This window comes from Manis javanica, chromosome X, assembly GCF_040802235.1.
Source record: "Manis javanica isolate MJ-LG chromosome X, MJ_LKY, whole genome shotgun sequence".
Lineage (NCBI taxonomy): Eukaryota > Metazoa > Chordata > Mammalia > Pholidota > Manidae > Manis > Manis javanica.
In genome coordinates, this window is record NC_133174.1 from 131,313,187 (window position 1) to 131,334,377 (window position 21,191).

At 36.5% G+C, this 21,191-nt stretch overlaps 1 pseudogene; it reads left to right on the plus strand.

The window, feature by feature from the left end:
* Positions 1–2,290: 2,290 nt before the first annotated feature.
* LOC118971891 (N-acetyltransferase ESCO2 pseudogene) lies at positions 2,291–4,215 on the plus strand (annotated as a pseudogene).
* Positions 4,216–21,191: the final 16,976 nt, after the last annotated feature.

Below are 21,191 nucleotides of genomic sequence, written 5' to 3' on the forward strand. Positions count from 1 at the left end.
TCTCTGCTAATTTATAAATTTAATGGGATTCGAGTAAGAACATTTATTCACATTTAAATGGAGCTTAATTAGTTGATAATAAAGGCAAGTCAATGATAAAATTTATATAGAAAACCATTATGCAAGTAGAGCTAGGATAACACAAAACAAAGGAAAACTGCAAGGGACACCAGCCTTACCAGACATGAAACCATACTGTAGTCTCATTAAATAGAGTAGTACCGACATATGAACAACAACAACAAAAAAACCCCGAGTGTGATAGAATAGAAATGCCAGAAATTAATCCAAATACATATGAAAATGTATTATGTAATTAATGTGGCATCTTTAAAAAGTGGTCTTGGAAAAACTGGCTGATAGTTTTGGAAAAGATAAAATCATATCTACCTCACACCAAAATCAAGAATGAAATCTAAATAGATGACTTATCTAAAGGTAAAAGAATAAATGACACCAGTACTGGAAAAAATCATGGGTGACTTTCCATTTATCTTATGTGTATAGCTAGGCCTTCTAACTATGGCTTAAAATCTGGAGGCAATAAGAAAAAATGTTGATAACTGCGGCTACATAAATATAAAAAAAATCTGTTGCATGGCAAAAACAAAACAAAACCCAGCATAAATGAAACTGTACCTTCCAGACTGTGAGTAAATATTTGTACTGTATGTCAAATATAAAGAGTCAATGTCCCTAATCTATAAGAACTTGTAAAAATTGAGCGGGAAACTCCAAAATCTTTATTGAAAAAATGGAGAAAATACATGAGCAGAAAATTCACAAAAGCAGGTATAAAAATGGCCCTGAAATGTATGAGAGGATATGCATTCTCAGTCATATTTGGAGAAAGGTAAATTAGAACTATGCTAAGAAATTATTTGTCACCTATCAGATTGGCAAAAATTAAAAAGAATGACAGCACATGATGTTAATGAAGCTATAGTGAAAAAGAGATCCTCAAACTGGTGAAATTCCTTCTGGGGGAATTTGGTTGTACCTAACAAAAGTATGGATGTACTATTTTACATAGTAACTCCACTTCAGGGAACCTACCCTGAAGATACAGCTCCAATAATGACAAAAAATATGCACAAGGATATTCACAACAGCATTATTTGTAATTATAATATATTAAAAACAATCTAAATTCCCACATAGAGAAGAGTGATTGGATAAATTATGCTAATCCATACATTGCAATACTACGCAGTTGTGAAAAATAACAAGAATGGCTTCTGTAAAGAGATAAGGATTTCCAAAATACATTCTTAAATAAAAATTAAAAAGTGCAAAATAATATCTATAATATGCTATATTTTCTGTAAAAAAGATGAATAACAAAGTTATACATGTACACATACTCATTTAACAAAAAGAAACAAAGGGAGAATAAGCCGAAACTAATGACGTCATTTATATAGAGTGAGTGGGTCAAAACATATGGAAAATATTGGGGAATTAGAATGGGGAAGAAGGGACAGGGAATGACTTTTTTCTAAGTACAATTTTATGTATAGTACTGACTTTTAGAACTTAATTAATATTTCTTACACCCAATGACATTAATAATAAAAATTCACAAAAATGGGGATTGGGACCCAGAATGGAACACAAACAGGATCAAATAAACATAACATAAGTGAATGATGTAACTATAATGCAGAGGGGATAAGAATCCACCTTCATAACTGGGAAAAAATACTGTGACTATATTTCTAGAAGCAGAGACACAAATAACATACAGAAACATTGTAGTATAGTTAATAGGTTTGTTTTTCATAGGAGTATAGGTCATCAATTTTCAAACTACTTTAAATGTATTTTAGAATTGACCAAATAAGTAAAAACATGTACAAAAAGTTATGCCTTTCTCATTGTCAGAGACAAATTGTAAATAAAGAAGGATGCTTAGAATTAATCTTGTGATATTTGAGAAGAACTGGTGGTTTCAGTATGACCTCATGGTTTCTGATATACAGAAAGATATGGAAATAGACATGTATATGCATAAATACATACATATCCTAGCTCTGACCATTAAGCCAGGAACCTTCGAACAGTGACACCCAAGTATCAATGAACACAATTAGCACCCAGGTCTTGGGTTCTAACTCTGTTGACCAGCAATCAGCGATACCTGGAGGAAAGGCTGATTCCAGGGCTTGGGCAGGAAAAGTCAAACATGAGCCTGAAACATATTGCAGCACCGAATAAGGAAGTGTACAAACAATGATGTAAGAAGGACACAAGAGAGGTCGCCGGCTCCGGGGGGAGGAGTTCAGGTAAGATGCCAGCTTGTACCACAAGGAAAAGGAAGCAGCATCCTTTGAACTGTGACAACCTGTTAACAGATGCTCCAACCAAGAAATTAATTTTGGACTTCACTGAAAATATATTTCCATCACCTAATAAAAAGCACATTTGCCAAAGCAGTGGTAAAAATGAAGAAAAGGTGCATTGCTCTCAACAAGGGCACTTCATTTCAAGTCCTCTCAAAACAACTAAAAAAAATAGATCGCCATCTGCAAATCAAGTTTTGCCATTTAAATCTGCTGTGTCTACTGTATCCTTTTACAACAAAGATAAGTGGTACCTCAGTCCACTGGAGAGAAGGCTGATACAAGACAGTAGATCCATTTGTCCAAAAACTAAGAGTGAAGATAAGTCTTTTCCCAGTGTGACAAAAAAAAAAAAAAAAAAAACACAGGGAAAACCAGTTTACACCAAGAAGATGAACAAAAAACCACACAAGAGTTTAACTCCTAAGTATCAACCAAGTTATAAGTGCATCAAGCCAGTTTCAAAGAATTCTAAAAATTCCAAGAAAAATCAAGTGGCTTGTAAGCCAATTGTGGAGAAAGAGAATAACTGTTACTCAACTGAAAGTAATCTGAATACTCCTCGGGTTCTAAGCCAGAAAGTCAAACCACAAGTTACACTCCAGGGAGGAGCGGCATTTTTTGTTAGTAGAAAAAAATCCTCTCTTAGAAAATTGCCTCTGCAAGATAAACCAGTACTGGGATTCACCCAAAAGAATAAATCAAAAGTAATTAAAGATTCTAAAATAACTGTCATTGAAAGAAGTTTTGAGACAAGGCAAATGCCAAAGTGCCTGTTATTAGAAAAGAAACTTAAAAATGGAGCAAAATTAATAAAGGATTCATCAGGTGGAGTATTTTCTTCAGAGGAATGTAAGCCTGATGAAAATAAATGTTTTCCCTCTGAAGATTCTCTCAGTGAGAACAAGGCAGTTTCCCCTGAGTCCACTGTGTATCCCATCTTCAGTGTGTCTTCAGTCAGTACAAAAAGATCTCTAGTTGAAGAACAGTCTTCTGTGGGATCCATCATATCTACTAACTCCTTGAAACAGACCAATAATCAAAAAAGTAGTAATGCCAGAGACACAAATAAAGAAACAAAAGATCAGCTCGTCATTGATGCAGGTCAGAAACATTTTGGAGCCACCATGTGTAAGTCTTGTGGCATGATCTACACTGCTTCCAGCCCTGAAGATGAACTACAGCACATTCAGCATCACCACAGATTTCTGGAGGGAATCAAATATGTAAGCTGGAAAAAAGAACGCATAGTAGCAGAGTTTTGGGATGGGAAAATCGTGTTGGTCCTGCCACGTGATCCAAGCTATGCTCTCAGAAAGGTAGAAGATGTCCAAGAACTTGTCGATAATGAATTGGACTTCCAGCAAGTTGTTCCCAGATATCCAAACAAAAACAAAACTTTTCTATTCATATCTGATGAGAAGAGAGTAGTTGGGTGCTTAATTGCAGAGCCCATCAAACAGGCCTTCCGTGTCCTGTCTGAAGCAACTGGCACAGAATCTCCAAGCTCAACAGAATGTCACAGGGCTTGGCAGTGTTCAAATGTACCAGAACCTGCAATCTGTGGGATAAGTAGAATCTGGGTGTTCAGACTGAAGAGAAGAAAATGCATTGCAAGACGACTGGTAGATACTCTCAGTAATTGCTTCATGTTTGGCTGTTTCCTCAGCACTGACGAAATAGCATTTTCTGATCCAACACCAGATGGCAAGTTATTTGCAACTAAGTACTGCAACACCCCTAATTTCCTTGTATACAATTTTAATAGTAAAATCCAATTTCAACTATAGAAGTTATTGTATGTATGAGTTCAGATAGTCCCGTGTCATAAATACAAACTATTTAACAAGTATCAAAATAAAAATACTAGGACACACACATCCACACAAAATTGCCTCAGTTTTGTTTCTTATGAATTGAAAAGTCAAGGATAAATTTGTTGAAAATTATCTGGGCATTTCAGAGAAAGGAAAAAATCTTTGCATGATATACAGAATCTTGTTATAAAACTTTGTAGCTGTAACTGGAAAATTATTTGCTTCCTACATAAGAACATTGACAAAGCAAGGTGGCTGCCCACAGAAAGATGACCCTGATCTTTCACAAACCACCCTCTGGATGAGGGCTCTCTCATGCCTGATCAGAGGCAAACAGGAAAATTTTAAGATAGATTATTTCCATGCCCTATTTTTAAAGATAGTACTGAAATTCTGTACACAGAATTTTTATTTTGTAGGTATTTGGCTGTAACAACTCAGTTTGAATATATTTAGAAAGTGCTTTCAATTTCTCATTTGTAGAAGGGAAAGATGGCAAATAATGAGTACAGTTTTCATATCCTTTTATGTGGAACAGAATTCTATGGCTTAATGTTTAAATCTTTTTAAAAGTCATATTAATCAAAGCACACCTGTCATCACATTTAATTAAAATTGAAATTTAGTAATCGCACTATTTCACTAACTTCTGGTGTGTGAAAATGCTAACTGCCACCTTAATGTATTACTGGGATTGATGTCATTAATAAAATGGATACCCAATTGGAAAAAAGAAAAAAAGGACACAAGAGCCAACTCGAAGAGGCTCTCAGTGGCCAAATCTGGGACAACATAAGCAACAAAATAAATAATAACAGTATGAAATCATATTCCATAAAATAAATAAAACTCCACAAGTTCCTACAGATATAAATAAATAATTTAATAAATGGGGGGGAAAGGGAAAGTTCTTCCTTACAATATAATTCTAGCTAATAAAAATAGAAAGAATGATGGAAATAGAAAAATAATCACTTGCAAGCACCACAGTACTAATTGTTTCAGGCAAGAATCATGAAAGGATACTAAAATTAGTAGGCAGTATATGATGAGAAACAGGATAATTATAGAGGCTCAGAATATCTGCTCCAAGATGTCTATTAATTGTAAAGTTTAAAATAGTAACTCTATGGTGGAGAAACCTAGCAGACACTACCTTAACCAATGACAAAATTAACATTACCACTAATGGGATGAATCAGCCTCGTGCTTCCTGATACATGCACTGAGAAGGATATAACATCACATGTGGTACTCCTGCCAAAAATTCATAAGATGAATGTAATTATGAGAAAATCTTATAGAAATCCAAAGTTTGGGGCTTTCTACAAAATAGCTGGTTGATAGTCTTCAAACATGCCAAGGTCATTAAACACAAATAAAGACTGAGGACCTATTTAAGAATAAAAGAAAGTAAGGAGCTATGAAAACTAAATACAATGTCTGATACTGGATGGAATCCTGAACTAGAAGAAAGAAAAGATACTAGCAGGAAAATTGGTGAACTTTGAATAATGTCTGTAGAATTTATTATAGCATTGCAACAATGGTACTTTTCTGATTTTCATAACTGTACTATGATTTTGCAAGATGTTGTTAGCATTGGGGAATCTGGGTGATGTATACATAGTTAAACTTTGAACTACGATTATATTTTTGTTAAGTCTGAAAAATTAAAAATGGAAAAATATTAGGTATTTAAATAACCCAGTGGAAGGCAGGCCAGGAAAAACAGAGGAACAGAAAGCATATGTGACAAGTAGAAGACAAATAGTAAAGTGGTTAACAAAAGTCTAATCATATGCAGGTATATTAAATGTAAATGGGTTTAACATTCCAATTAAAATTCAGAGACCATCAGACTAGATGAAAGAACAATATCCAACTATTTGTTTTCTACACGAGATGAGCTTTAAATATAAAAACACAGGTTGAATGTAATAGGATTAAAAAAGATTTATTAAACAAAAAATAAGAAGAAGAAAACTGGATTAATTATATTCATGTAAGATAAAGCAGATTTCAAGACAAATTGACCTGTATTGAACTTTATGGCAAACAACAGCAGCATGAGCATATTTGAAGTGTGCATGGAATAACCACCAAGATAAACCATATACTGAGCCATCAATACATTTTTAAATGTATCAGATATACAGAGTATGTGTCTGACTACAATAGAATAAAGTAAAAAATCAGTAATAATAACATATCTAGAATATCCTCAGATAACTACATTAATCAAACATACACTTCTAAATAACTCCTTGGTTGAAGAAGAAATCAAAAGAGATATTAGAAATATGCTTAACTGAATAAAAAGAGAAATACAGAATTAACATTTATGGCTTGTAACTAATGCAATGTCTAGGGAAAAATTTATTAGCTTTTAGAAACAAATAAAGTAATCTGGGTTTTGACCATAAGAATCTAGATAAAGTAGATCACATAAATCCAAAGTAGAAGGATATAATGAAGTAAAAAGAAGTTAAAACAAAAAGATGGAGCCAAGATGGCAGCATGAGTAGGACAGTGGGAATCTCCTCCGAAAAACATATAAATTTTTGAAAATACAACAAATACAACTAATCCTAAAAGAGAGACCAGAAGACACAGGACAACAGCCAGACTACATCCACACGTGCAAGAGCCCAGCACCTGGTGAAAGGGGTAAGATACAAGCCCCGGCCGGCGGGACCCCAGCACACCTCCCCCCAGATCCCGGAGGGAGGGAGAGGGAGCCCAGGACTGCTAAACACCCAGCCCGAGCCACCCGCACGAGAGAGCAGACACACTGCATGCATGGAGGGCTGGAATCTAGGGAAACAGGGCAGCAAGACCTCTGAGCGGGTCCCGAAGCTGATGCCCCTGTGACAAAGAAAAGTGAGTGCTTTTTGAAAGTCTTAATGGGAAAGGGACACAACAGCTGGACAGAAACAACCCAGGTCACAGTCCAGCAGCTGGAAATTCCAGGAAAACCCAAGTCCACTAACCCCCTGGGCAACAGCTCTGAGACCCCTCATGGAGGTAAACAGCCAAACAACCCCCCATCCATTACCCCTCTGGGGCACGGCCATAGCAGAGAAGCAGCCTGAGACTGGCCACACCCTAAGCAAGGGAGCTTCCTCCATACCGGCCGGGCAACACACAAAGACCCAGTCTACACGCAATTGCCCAACACAAGCCACTAGGGGTCGCAGTTGTCCCAGTAAAGACAGGCCAGTAGCAAGTGTAAACTTTGGCTCTCCCAGCTGACAGTCAATAGCACATATCAACATAAAAAGGCAAAAAAAATTGATCCAGACAAGACTAACCCAGACAGCTTCAGCATCTGCAACATCTTCCCCTGAGAAGGAACCTGGAGAGATAGATTTAACCAGTCTTTCTGAAAAAGAATTCAAAACAAAAGTCATAACCATGCTGATGGACTTGCAGAGAAATATGCAAGAACTTAGGAAGGAGAATACAGAAATAAAAGCAGCTCTGGAAGGACTTCAAAACAGAATGGACGAGATGCAAGAGACTGTTAATGGACTAGAAATCAGAGAACAGGAATGCAGAGAAGCTGATGCAAAGAGAGATAAAAGGATCTCCAGGAATGAAAGAATTCTTAGAGAGCTGAGTGACCAATCGAAACAGAACAATATCCACATAATAGGGGTACCAGAAGAAGAAGAGAGAGAAAAAGGGATAGAAAGTGTCTTTGAAGAAATAATGGCTGAAAACTTCCCCAAACTAGGGGAGGAAATGGCCTCTCAGACCACAGAAGTACACAGAACTCCCATGACAAGGGATCCAAGGAGGGCAACACCAAGACACATAATAATTAAAATGGCAAAGATCAAAGACAAGGACAAAGTATTAAAGGCAGCCAGAGAGAAAAAAAAGGTCACCTACAAAGGAAAACCCATCAGGCTATCATCAGACTTCTCAACAGAAATCCTAGAGCCCAGAAGATATACTTAATGCAATGAAGCAGAAGGGCCTCGAACCAAGACTACTGTATCCAGAACGATTATCATTTAAATATGAAGGAGGGGTTAAACAATTCCCAGACAAGCAAAAGTTGAGGGAATTTGCCTCCCACAAATCACCACTACAGGGCATCTTACAGGGACTGCTCTAGATGGGAGCACTCCTAAAAGGAGCACAGAACAAAACACCCAACATATGAAGAATGGAGGAGGAGGAATAAGAAGGGAGAGAAATAAAGAATCATCAGACCGTGTTTAAAATAGCTCAACAAGTGAGTTAAGTTAGACAGTAAGATAGTAAAGAAGGTAACCTTGAACCTTTGGTAACCACAAACTTAAAACCTGCAACGGCAATAAGTACATACCTTTCAATAATCACCCTAAATGTAAATGGACTGAATGCACCAATCAAAAGAAACAGAGTAATAGAATGGATAAAAAAGCAAGATCCATCCATATTCTACTTACAAGAGACACACCTCAAACCCAAAGACATGCACAGACTTAAAGTCAAGGGATGGAAACAGATATTTCATGCAAACAACAGAGAGAAAAAAGCTGGTGTTGCAATACTAGTATCAGACAAAACAGACTTCAAAATAAAGAAAGTAACAAAACATAAAGAAGGACATTACATAATGATAAAGGGCTCAGTCCAACAAGAGGATATAACCATTATAAATATATATGCACCCAATACAGGAGCACCAACATATCTGAAACAAATACTAACAGGACTAAAGGAGGAAATAGCATGCAATGCATTCATTCTGGGAGACTTCAACACACCACTCACTCCAAAGGACAGATCCACCAGACAGAAAATAAGTAAGGACACAGAGGCACTGAACAGATGGACCTAATAGACATCTACAGAACTCTACACCCAAAAGCAACAGGATACACATTCTTCTCAAGTGTACATGGAACATTCTCCAGAAGAGACCACATACTAGGCCACAAAAAGAGCCTCAGTAAATTCCAAAAGATTGAAATCCTACCAATCAACTTTTCAGACCACAAAAGCATAAAACTAGAAATAAAATGTACAAAGAAAGCAAAAAGGTTCACCAACACATGGAGGCTTAACAACAAGCTCCTAAATAATGAATGGATCAATGACCAAATCAAAATGGAGATCCAGCAATATATGGAAACAAACGACAACAACAACACAAAGCCCCAACTACTGTGGGATACAGCAAAAGCAGTCTTAAGAGGAAAGTATATAGCAATCCAGGCATATTTAAAGAAGGAAGAACAATCCCAAATGAATGGTCTAATGTCACAATTATCGAAATTGGAAAAAGAAGAACAAATGAGGCCTAAGGTCATCAGAAAGAGGGACATAATAAAGATCAGAGAAGAAATAAATAAAATTGAGAAGAATAAAACAATAGCTAAAATCAATGAAACCAAGAGGTGGTTCTTCGAGAAAATAAACAACATAGATAAGCCTCTAGCCAGACTTATTAAAAGAAAAAGGGAGTCAACGCAAATCAACAGAATCAGAAATGAGAAAGGAAAAATCACGATGGACCCCACAGAAATACAAAGAATTTTTAGAGAGTACTATGAAAACCTATATGCTAACAAGCTGGGAAATCTAGGAGAAATGGACAGCTTCCTAGAAAAATACAACCTTCCAAGACTGACCAAGAAAGAAACAGAAAATCTAAGCAGACCAGTTACCAGCAACAAAATTGAAGCGGTAATCAAAAAACTACCAAAAAACAAAACCCCCAGGCCAGATGGATTTACCTCGGAATTTTATCAGACATACAGGGAAGACATAATACCCATTCTTCTTAAAGTTTTCCAAAAAATAGAAGAGGAGGGAATACTCCCAAACTCATTCTATGAAGCCAACATCAGCCTAATACCAAAACCAGGCAAAGACCCCACCAAAAAAGAAAACTACAGACCAATATACCTGATGAACATAGATGCAAAAATACTCAACAAAATATAAGCAACCCGAATTGAAAAATACATCAAAAGGATCGTACACCATGACCAAGTGGGATTCATCCCAGGGATGCAAGGATGGTATAACATTTGAAAATCCATCAACATCATCCACCACAACAAAAAGAAAGACAAAACCACATGATCATCTCCATAGAAGCTGAAAAAGCATTTGACAAAATTCAACATCCATTCATGATAAAAACTCTCAGCAAAATGGGAATAGAGGGACAGTACCTCAACATAATAAAGGCTATATATCATAAACCCACAGCCAACTTTACACTGAACAGCGAGAAGCTGAACCCTTTTCCTCTGAGATCGGGAACTAAACAGGGATGCCCACTCTCCCCACTGTTATTTAACATAGTACTGGAGGTCATAGCCATGGCAATCAGACAAAACAAAGAAATACAAGGAATTCAGATTGGTAAAGAAGAAGTTAAACTGTCACTATTTGCAGATGACATGACATGATATTTTACATAAAAAACCCTAAAGACTCCACTCCAAAACTACTACAACTGATATCGGAATACAGCAAAGTTGAAGAATACAAAATTAACACACAGAACTCTGTGGCTTTCCTATACACTAACAATGAACCAATAGAAAGAGAAATCAGGAAAACAACTACATTCACAATTGCATCAAAAAGAATAAAATACCTAGCAATAAACCTAACCAAAGAAGTGAAAGACCTATACTCTGAAAACTACAAGTCACTCTTAAGAGAAATTAAAGGGGATACTATCAAATGGAAACTCATCCCATGCTCGTGGCTAGGAAGAATTAATATCATCAAAATGGCCATCCTGCCCAAAGCAATATACAGATTTGATGCAATCCCTATCAAATTACCCGCAACATTCTTCAACAAACTGGAAGAAATTGTTCAAAAATTCATATGGAAACACCAAAGACCCCGAATAGCCAAAGCGATCCTGAGAAAGAAGAATAAAGAGGTGGGGATCTCACTCTCCAACTTCAAGCTCTACTACAAAGCCATAGTAATCAAGACAATTTGGTACTGGCACAAAAACACAGCCACAGACCAGTGGAACTGAATAGAGACTCCAGATATCAACCCAATCATATATAGTCAATTAATATTCGATAAAGGAGCCATGGACATACAATGGCGAAATGACAGTCTCTTCAAGAGATGGTGCTGGCAAAACTGGACAGCTACATGTAGGAGAATGAAACTGGACCATTGTCTAACCCCATATACAAAAGTAAATTCAAAATGGATCAAAGACCTGAATGTATTCATGATACCATTAAACTTTTGGAAAAAAACATAGGCAAAAACCTCTTAGACATAAACATGAGTGACCTCTTCTTGAGCATATCTCACCGGTCAAAGAAAACAACAGCAAAAATGAACAAGTGGGACTATGTTAAGCTGAAAAGCTTCTGTACAGCAAAAGACACCATCAATAGAACAAAAAGGTACCCTACAGTACGGGAGAATATATTTGTAAATGACAGATCCGATAAAGGCTTGACGTCCAAAATATATAAAGAGCTCACACACCTCAACAAACAAAAAACAAATAATCCAATTAAAAAATGGGCAGAGGAACTGAACAGACAGTTCTCCAAAAAGAAATACAGATGGCCAACAGACACATGAGAAGATGCTCCACATCGCTAATTATCAGAGAAATGCAAATTAAAACTACAAGGAGGTATCACCTCACACCAGTAAGGATGGCTACCATCCAAAAGACAAACAACAACAAATATTGGCGAGGCTTTGGAGAAAGGGGAACCCTCCTACACTGCTGGTGCGAATGTATATTAGTTCAACCATTGTGGAAAGCAGTATGGAGGTTCCTCAACATGCTCAAAACAGACTTACCATTTGACCCAGGAATTCCACTTCTAGGAATTTACTCTAAGAATGCAGCAATCAACTTTGAAAAAGACAGATCCACCCCTATGTTTATCGCAGCAGTATTTTCAATAGCCAGGAATTGGAAGCAACCTAAATGTCCATCGGTAGATGAATGGATAAAGAAGATGTGGTATATATTCACAATGGAATATTACTCAGCAATAAGAAGAGGGAAAATCCTACCATTTGCAGCAACATGGATGGAGCTGGCAGGTATTATGCTCAGTGAAATAAGCCAAGCGGGGAAAGAGAAATACCAAATGCTTTCACACATCTGTGGAGTATAAGAACAAAGGAAAAACTGAAGGAACAAAACAGCAGTGGAATCACAGAACCCAAGAATGGACTAACAGGTACCAAAGGGAAAGGGACTGGGGAGGATGGGTCGGTAGGGAGGGATAAGGGAGTGAAGTAGAAGGGGGGTATTAAGATTAGCATGCATAAAGGGGGGTGAGAGAAAGGGGAGGGCTGTACAGCACAGAAAGGACAAGTGGTGATTCTGCGGCATTTTGCTATGCTTATGTATGGTGACTGTAGGGGTGTTTGTGGGGGGAACCTGGTATAGGGGAGAGCCTAGTAGACATAGTATTCTTCATGTATGTGTAGATTAATGATAACCAAAAAGAAAAACAGAAAGAAAGAAAAGGGGGATTACTCCCTGATAGGATAAAAGTAACTGTAAATCAATGATTAATTCATGCTTTAAATATCCTTAATTTTGATCACTTAAAGGGTGTCAGATGATTGGCTATGGAGGTACATTTTTCTGATAATATTCCTTTCTCTTAAAAAAAAAAAAGCAGTTCCTGTGTGCTGACCTCCAATGAGTTCTACACAATGGTATAAAGGGCATATCAAAGTGTGGGCAAAGGGTCTGTTTGTGTTTATACTGAGGATCAAAGCCTAATTGGGCTACCCAGAAAATGAACTAAGATACGATATGAAGAAGAACGTCCAACATCAGCACTCTCTGGAAGAGTCTTACCAGAAGATGATCACCAAAAAACCTCAACAAAGATCCTGGTGCTGTTGCAGTTGTAGCTGCATTCATTCCACTGGTTCCTGGACTTGCCATGGGAATGAAGAAGGATATATCTAAGCTGGCCTGTACATACAGTAAAACAACAAATTTGACTGGATCTATACTGTTGGAACTCAACCAAGAATTAGGAGAAGTGCAAGTTGTAGCACTCCAAAATCTTAGAACTACAGACTATCTACTGTTAAAAGAACATATGGGATGTGAACAGTTCCCAGGAACGGGTTGTTTTAATTTGTCTGATTTCTCTCAGACTGTTCAAGTTCAGTTGGACAATATCCATCATGTCATAGATAAACTTTCACAAATGCCTAGGGTGCCTAACTGGTTTTCCTTTTTTCACTGGAGATGGCTGGTAATTATAGGTCTGCTTTGGTTATGTAACTGTATTCATTTTATGTTAATGTATGTGCACAATTTAATTAGTAGTTTAAAACCTGTACATGCTTAAGTTACTCTACAAGAAGATATGTCAAAGAAATAATCAATCTTCCCATGTTTTCTTCCATCTGCTACTTCTATAGCTTTTCTTCTTCCTTCCTAATTACAACCCTTAAATAGAATTCGTGCCTCATATCGAATTTACCGAGTATCATAAATCTTCCAAGTGGTAAAGATACCTCAAGACAAATGCTGGGCATAGAAGCCACAGGGCATAAATCTGCAAAGAAGTAAAAAGCTAACCTTTTCAAACAATATTGCTTCTCTCTCACTTACCAACTTTACATTTCCCTGTATGGCCCCGGAAGATGGCTGGTTAGCCAGAGACGGGTAAGATTCCTCAAGGGAGGAACAACTTAAGACAGGCACAGTTGCAGGGGGACCATCAGGTGGGAAATTGGGGATCAACAGAGGTGAGGCTTAGAACCTCACCCCCCCTGATTTGAGAGAAATCTTCTGCATCTGTAGATGTTTTATTGCCCTTGTCTAGCTTGGATTAACACGTAGTCTACAGGCACACACCTGATCATCTACATTTGCTCTCTTACAACACTGAACTATGTTTTCTACCTTTATCTTGCATCTACCTACCACTTCAGCATTTTATTAAAAATAATAATAATAATAAGGGAGAAATGTGGGATTCACATATAAATCAAGTATAAAAATCAAACGAATATTCATATTTGACCTGATTGTTTATAGTTCATAATGTGTGATCAAAACCAAAAGTTTCTGTGATGACTGCCCTTGTACTGTTCACCTTGTAAGAACTTATTCACTATGTAAGAATTTGTTCACCATGTAAGAACTTGTTTGTTATGCTTCAGAAGATTGGAGACTGATGAGAATTAGGCTTGGCGTGGATTACTGATTGTACATTGAGCATTGAGTCCCCTATACAGAATTTTATTGTTGTTAACAACCATTTGATCAATAAATATGAGAGATGCCCTCTCAAAAAAAAAAGAAAGAAAAGAAAAAATTTGTTTCCTTGAGACAATAAGTAAATTGATAGTCCCCAGCAAGACTGATTAAGGAAAAAGAGAGAAAACAGTTATTTCCAATATCCAGAGTGAATGAGGAGATATCACTGCATGTGTGACATGACTTAAAAGTATGATAAATACTGTAAACAAGTTTATGCCAAGTATTTTGGCATTTTAGATGAAATAAAAATATTTCTTGAAAAACACAAATTATCAAAACTGTTAAAAGTGACACAGAAAACTTGAATACATCTGTATCTCTTAAATAAATGAAATCATTTGTTCAAAACCTTCGCATAAAGAACACTGCAGGCTCTGATGGTTTTCACTGTTGAATTCTAACACATAATGGAAAAATAATACCAATCTCACACAAAACACATTCAGAAAATAGGGGAGAAAATACTTGCCAGTACATTTTACAAGGCCCAGCATAACCCTGATACTAAAACCAAAGAAAAAATTACAGTAGAAGAAAATTACCAAACAATATCACCTGAAGATAAGATGCAAAGAAAAAAAACCCCACAAAATCCACAGGTAAATCAAACCCAGAAATATATTAAAATGAAAGTATTTTATGACCAAATAAGGTTTATTCCCAAGAATGCTATCCCCATCCCCAGGAATGCACAGCTGGTTTCATATTAGAAAATTAATCAATGTGATTAACTATATACACGGATTCAGAAGAAAGTCATTTGATCATCTACATATATGCAAAAATCAGGACTTCACTGAATTCAATTCTGCTCATAAACAAAAACTTCTTGCAAATCCGGAACAGAAGGGAATTAATTCGGATTGATAAATAGTATGTACAAACGACAACAAACTACAGTTGTAATCCTTCTTAATGGTAAAAGATAAACATGTTTCTCTTGGATTAAAAACAAAGCCACAATGAAATCTGAATCTCTACTGTCGATTGTGTAATAATGTGATTTTCAGTGTCCTAATTTGGATAAGTGTACTGTTGCTATGTAAGAGAATACCATTGTTCTTAGGAAATACAGAGTCCAATATTTAGGGGCAAATGGGAACAGTATCTATAGTTTAATGTCAAATGATTCTCAGAGTGGAGAGAGGGATACAGTGGGAGAGGCACAGAGAAAGAGAGGGAGGAAGGATCATAGAGCACTGGGGCCAAAAATGTAAAGAAGAGGTAAATCTTAGTAAAGAGTATAACAAGAGTTTTTGTATCATTGTTGCAACTTGTCTTTATGGTTTAACATATTAAAATAAAAAGTTAATGAATACAGTTCCTATTAGATTGCCTGGTCTATGAGGTCATTATTAGTAATAATAAGTGAATTAATTTGAGCAGTAATAGAAACAAGAAAGGATGAAACTAGTTGATATGCCTATATGATAATTTTGAGCCAGATATGTTATATTTTTTGTATTTTTCCAAAATGTTTAGTGAATTTTATTCAGAGATTAAAGTTTCTAAGATCTTAAGATCAATAATTTTTCCTTAGAATATATTTAATACAAAGAAAGCTGGTGCCATTACAGTAAAAAATACTCATTTAATTTGATGACAAAAAGTCAGGTAGTTTCCTAACATAACCCACATAAATGTGAAATAAAAATATTACCGATTAATTTTTAAATGATTTGGGTCAGTTCACAAATTATATCATTTCCCTGGGAGAACAGCACTTCAATACTTAATGATTTTAATTTTCGCTACATCTTTGCTTAGTAATGCATTCTTCCCGGATATTAACTAAAATCTGGTGATGATGGCTGTTGTAAAACAATAAAATGTTCATGCCAACTTCTTATCAGAAAAGCAAGAACAATGTCTGAGAATGGGTAAGAAGCCTGACATTCGATTTGTAGGTTGAGATTAACCATGATTTCGGGTAGGAGCCTTCCCCGTGAAGCATGTAGTGTTTACAAACACAGCAGCATCCTCTCTTTGTCTAGATCATACCCACCATTCCAATTATTCCCTTGTTTACCTGCAAGGATAGACAGGAAATCACTACTATGGGCCATTTGCTGCATACCAGGCACTGAACAAAGGCACTTCAAATATAGTTTTAGAATTAAATGCTCCCAACAACTCTATGAAGTATTATTATCTCTATTTTATCTTAGGAATGTGAGAAACAGGGCAGTTCAATGACTGACTTAAGGTCAAAGAGCTATTTTGACCATATTGTTTCAACCACATATTGCCTTCCACTTCTGTGACTCCAGTTTCTTCACCTACCAAATGAGGATAACAATGATTCAGCATATAACAGTACTGTAGAGATCATGATATGATAATGCAATACTTTAATGTAAAGACTGAATACATCCAGAATGAAAGTGATATGATATCCTGCTTTATATTGTCTCTTGATCTAAGTGGATATGGTAATAAGCATATTTTAGTAGGAAATTATATTTCTTTTTTCCGATTGTATTTTTAAAAATATTTGCTCCCATTATTAAATTATTTTTAACAAAATCTCTAATGGTCAACACTTGTAGATTTTTCTCTCGCTTGGGCAAAATTAAAGTGGAAATGCTTCTCTATGAAAAACCTGTTTCGTACAATTTATCAATATGAGTTTTTCTTTGGAGAAATGGACCATCAAGAGCCCACTCTATGAAACATCAATATGTGCCCCATTATAGGAACAACTCATACCATAAATAAACACAAATTTTTCAACTCAAATTGCAAAATGAATGGAATTCCAAAATCTATTTGATATAAGAAATTAAGGTCACTGTAGTAGCAGATGAGATTTAAAATGTTTGTCTGGAAATCGATAGAGATACTCTACAGATAAGGATGCATTTAATACTGTATGGGTGAGAAATTAAATACTGGATTTCAGTGATAAATTGTACTGCAAGTATGAGGAATCCCAATAAATACTCTGTCCATCCTTCTATTGTCATGTTGTGGGAATACAGGGAAAAATGTGAAGTTTACATATGGTAGAGAATTATTCTCCCCATTCATTCCATGTCCATCTTTTACCCTTCTCCCACAACAAAGTGACATCAGCTAGACTATATTACTAAAAGCAATGCCACCACCTTTTGGTAAGCTATAGTGTAACTAACAAAATGTATGCAAATCACAACTGTACAGATTGAAAAAAAGTTTACAAAATGACCACACCTACACAGCCAGCACTCATATTTAGAAACATAACATTTCCAGTATCCCAGAGGTCTCTTGTGTCCTCTTCCAGTCACTACCCACCCTGTACCTCCTCAAGCAAAATAATATTCTGATTCTTAATAGCATAAATTGCTTTGTATGTTTTTGGTAAATGGAATAAAGGAGTATGTACTATTATGTCTGGCTTCTCATGCTCAACATGTTTGTGAGGTTCTTCCATATGGTCATACATAATTAGAAGCCATGTATTCTCACTGCTGTGTTTAACATCCTATTGTGTGGTCATGTCAAAATACATTTATTCTTTCTACTATTGATTTTAAGTTTGGGAGATATTACCAATGGTGCTGGTATGGATATTCTTTCACATGCTTTTTGGAGTGATTAGCACTTATTTATTATTGGACATATACCTAGAAATGGAATATTTGAGTTATAGAGTATAAGTATTCAGCTTTATTAGGTACTGTCAAACAGTTTTTCTTAAGTATTTGTACCAATTTATATCCCCATCATCTGTGCATCATAATTCTTGTTGCTTCAGATTCTCACCACCACTTGGTATTATCTGTCCTCTTCTTTCATACATTTTGGTGGGTATGTAGTGGTGCTTTCTTTGCCATCACTGGATGTTACCTTGTTATATCTAGTGAGTCTGAATATTATTTCATGCCCCTATGGCTTAGGGAAAGATGAGCTAATTACATCTAGAGAATTTTTGATATTGGATAATTCACTTAGATCAACTGAACTTCATCTTCTTTGTGAAAACAATATATTATCAGTTTGGCTACCTTATATTGTTGCATGGATTAAGTGAAATAAAGTATGGGAAATGCTTAAGAGACAAAGAAGTACCATTATTACTATCATTTAGAGCAATGATTCTAAAACTTACTTCTTTATATAATCATCATATAAAGTTCACCTCAGAAGTCTGAATCAGAATTTCTAGAGCTGTTTGGGAATGTAGATTTTGGAAAAGTATCTTCAGGTGATTTCTATGACCAAACAGCGTTGAAAACCATTGTTTTCAAAGATTTTAATGTTTCATAAAATGTCTTTTCCACTGTCCAAGTGTGATAATTTTCCATTATTTAACCATGGCTGTTATCTTCAGATATTTCTACATAGTTAGCAATATGTAAATTATTCAGAAACCTGATATCAGTACCCTCTGAAACCATTTTACTTTTAAGTACCCTAAGCATTGAACTTACAGCAACACTAAACACAGACTCTAATCTATGCCTTGGTTGTAAATTCACTACTTCTAGGAAGTATAGTAAGGTTTTCATTGAATTGGCATTGAACAGCATAAGCATTTGAATAGATACTGTGGAACTTATTCTCATTTCTTTTATACTCATACTACTTTTGTTAATGCAAATGTAAAATGGTTAACTGTCCTGGAAATTGGTTTGACAATATATATCAAGTACTTTAAAATTTCTTGTATATGTTGACCCTTCCAATTCCACTTTTTTGGGATTTTAATTAAAATTACAGCCCCAAATGAGGACAGTGCTGTCTACAGAAAAATGTTCACTGCAACCTTAGTTACAATAAGAAAAAATGGAAGCACTCCAAATATCCAACAATGCCATGTGGTTTCATAGTGTTGGTATTAGTAATAATAATGTAAATTCACCATAATTTGATGGTTTCCACATATTTTAGTCAATATTAAGCATAGTACACATGATCACATTTTATCCTCTAAAGCTATGAGGGAGGTATACTTGACAACAAAATGTAATTCTTATATTCAAACAATTATTTAAAATTCTTATATTTAAGAATATAATTACAGAGGAAAAAAGATGGTGGTGTGAGGAGTGAGGCAGAACTGTTCTCCCAAAACCATATATAAAATGCAAATACAGCTAATCCTGAAAGAGTGACCTGAAGACTGCAGAACAGAGGGCCTACATGTGGAGAAAAGAGCAGGCCTCACAGAAAAGGGTAAAGTAGAAAAGCCATGATCTGGTGGGACCCAAGCCCTCCACCCACCCCAGTCCGCAGGCAGGAGGAATAGAAATGGAGCAAGGAGGGAGAAAAAGCCCAGGACTGCTAAACATGCAGCCCTGGAGAGATCTTCCATGGGAGCACAAACCTCCATTACCTGGCATTCTGGAGATTAGTGGAGTTGGAAACAAAGACAGGCAGAATACTCAGAGAGACTGAGATTCCAGCTGCTTGTGAAAAACAGGTATGTACAACCAGCTGCTCCAGGACAAAACAAAAGCAGGCACTTTGAAAGACTTCCCCAAAACTAGAGGGGTGCTCAAGGGGTGAGGGTTACATAGAGCTTGCTACTCAGGAGAAAGGACAGGTGGGCAAACACAGTCCAGCAGGTTGGGATTTTCAAGAGCTTCAGCACTCTATCCTGCTGGCTGGCAATGCAGAACCAAGGGCCCCCACTGTGACACGCAGCCTGCCACTCCTTCCTCCCAGCAGGCACCAATCCACACACCTGCTTCCCCTGCCATGATGCCAGGAAAGCCAGACGGTGGCCCTGGCTATGTAAGCTACAGGGGCATAACACAGAGGCTCCTCCCTGTATGCTCAGCCCACTGGACCTGGCAGTGGAGGCAGGCACTGCATCCGGGAAGCAGGAAAGTGTTTTTTCCTCCTGGATTGAGTCACTGCCATGCACCTCCGAACCCTGCCATTGCTCCAGGTGCTCTGCAGCTCTAGAGAGTAGAGCTGGACACTATAAGGCACTACATACACAAACTTATTATTATTACATGGAAATCACTAGAAATATGAGATGGCAAAAAAATTTGTACAAACAAGAATCTAAGACACCAGAAAGAGAGCTAAGTGAAACTGAAATCACCAATCTTCTTGATAAATATTTCAAAATAAAAATAATAAACATGCTCATGAAACTACAGAAAAATATTCAAGATCTTGGGGAGGAATTCAAGAAAGAGATAGAAACTTTGAAGAATAAAGTATCTGAAATGAAACATACAATGGAGGGATTTAAAAGAAGATTAGATGAGGTAGAAGAGATGGTAAATGAAATAGAATTAGAGAACAGGAAAACAAAGAAGCTGAGGCACAGAGAGAATAAAGGATCACTAGGAATGAAAGAATAGTAAGAGAACTGTGTAACCAATCCAAACAGAACAACATTTGCATTGTAGGGGTACAAGAAGAAGAGAGAGAAAAAGGGATAGAAAGTCTCTTTGAGGAAATAATTGCTGAAAACTTCCCCAGAAGGAAATAGTTTCTCAGATCATGGAACTGCAGAGATCTCACAATATAAGGGATGCTAGGAAGACAACACCAAGACACATAATAATTAAAATGACAAATTTCAAGGACAAGGACAGACTATTAAAAGCAGCCAGAGATAGAAAAAAGATCATGTACAAAGGAAAGCCTATCAGGCTATCATCAGACTTCTCAGCAGAAACCTTACAAGCCAGAAGGGAGAGGCATGATATAGTCAGTGCGATGAAACAGAAGGGCCTCCAACCAAGAATACTCCGGCTGGTAAGATTATCATTTAAATTTGAAGTAGGGATTAAACGATTTCCAGATAAGCCAAAGTTGAGGGATTTACCT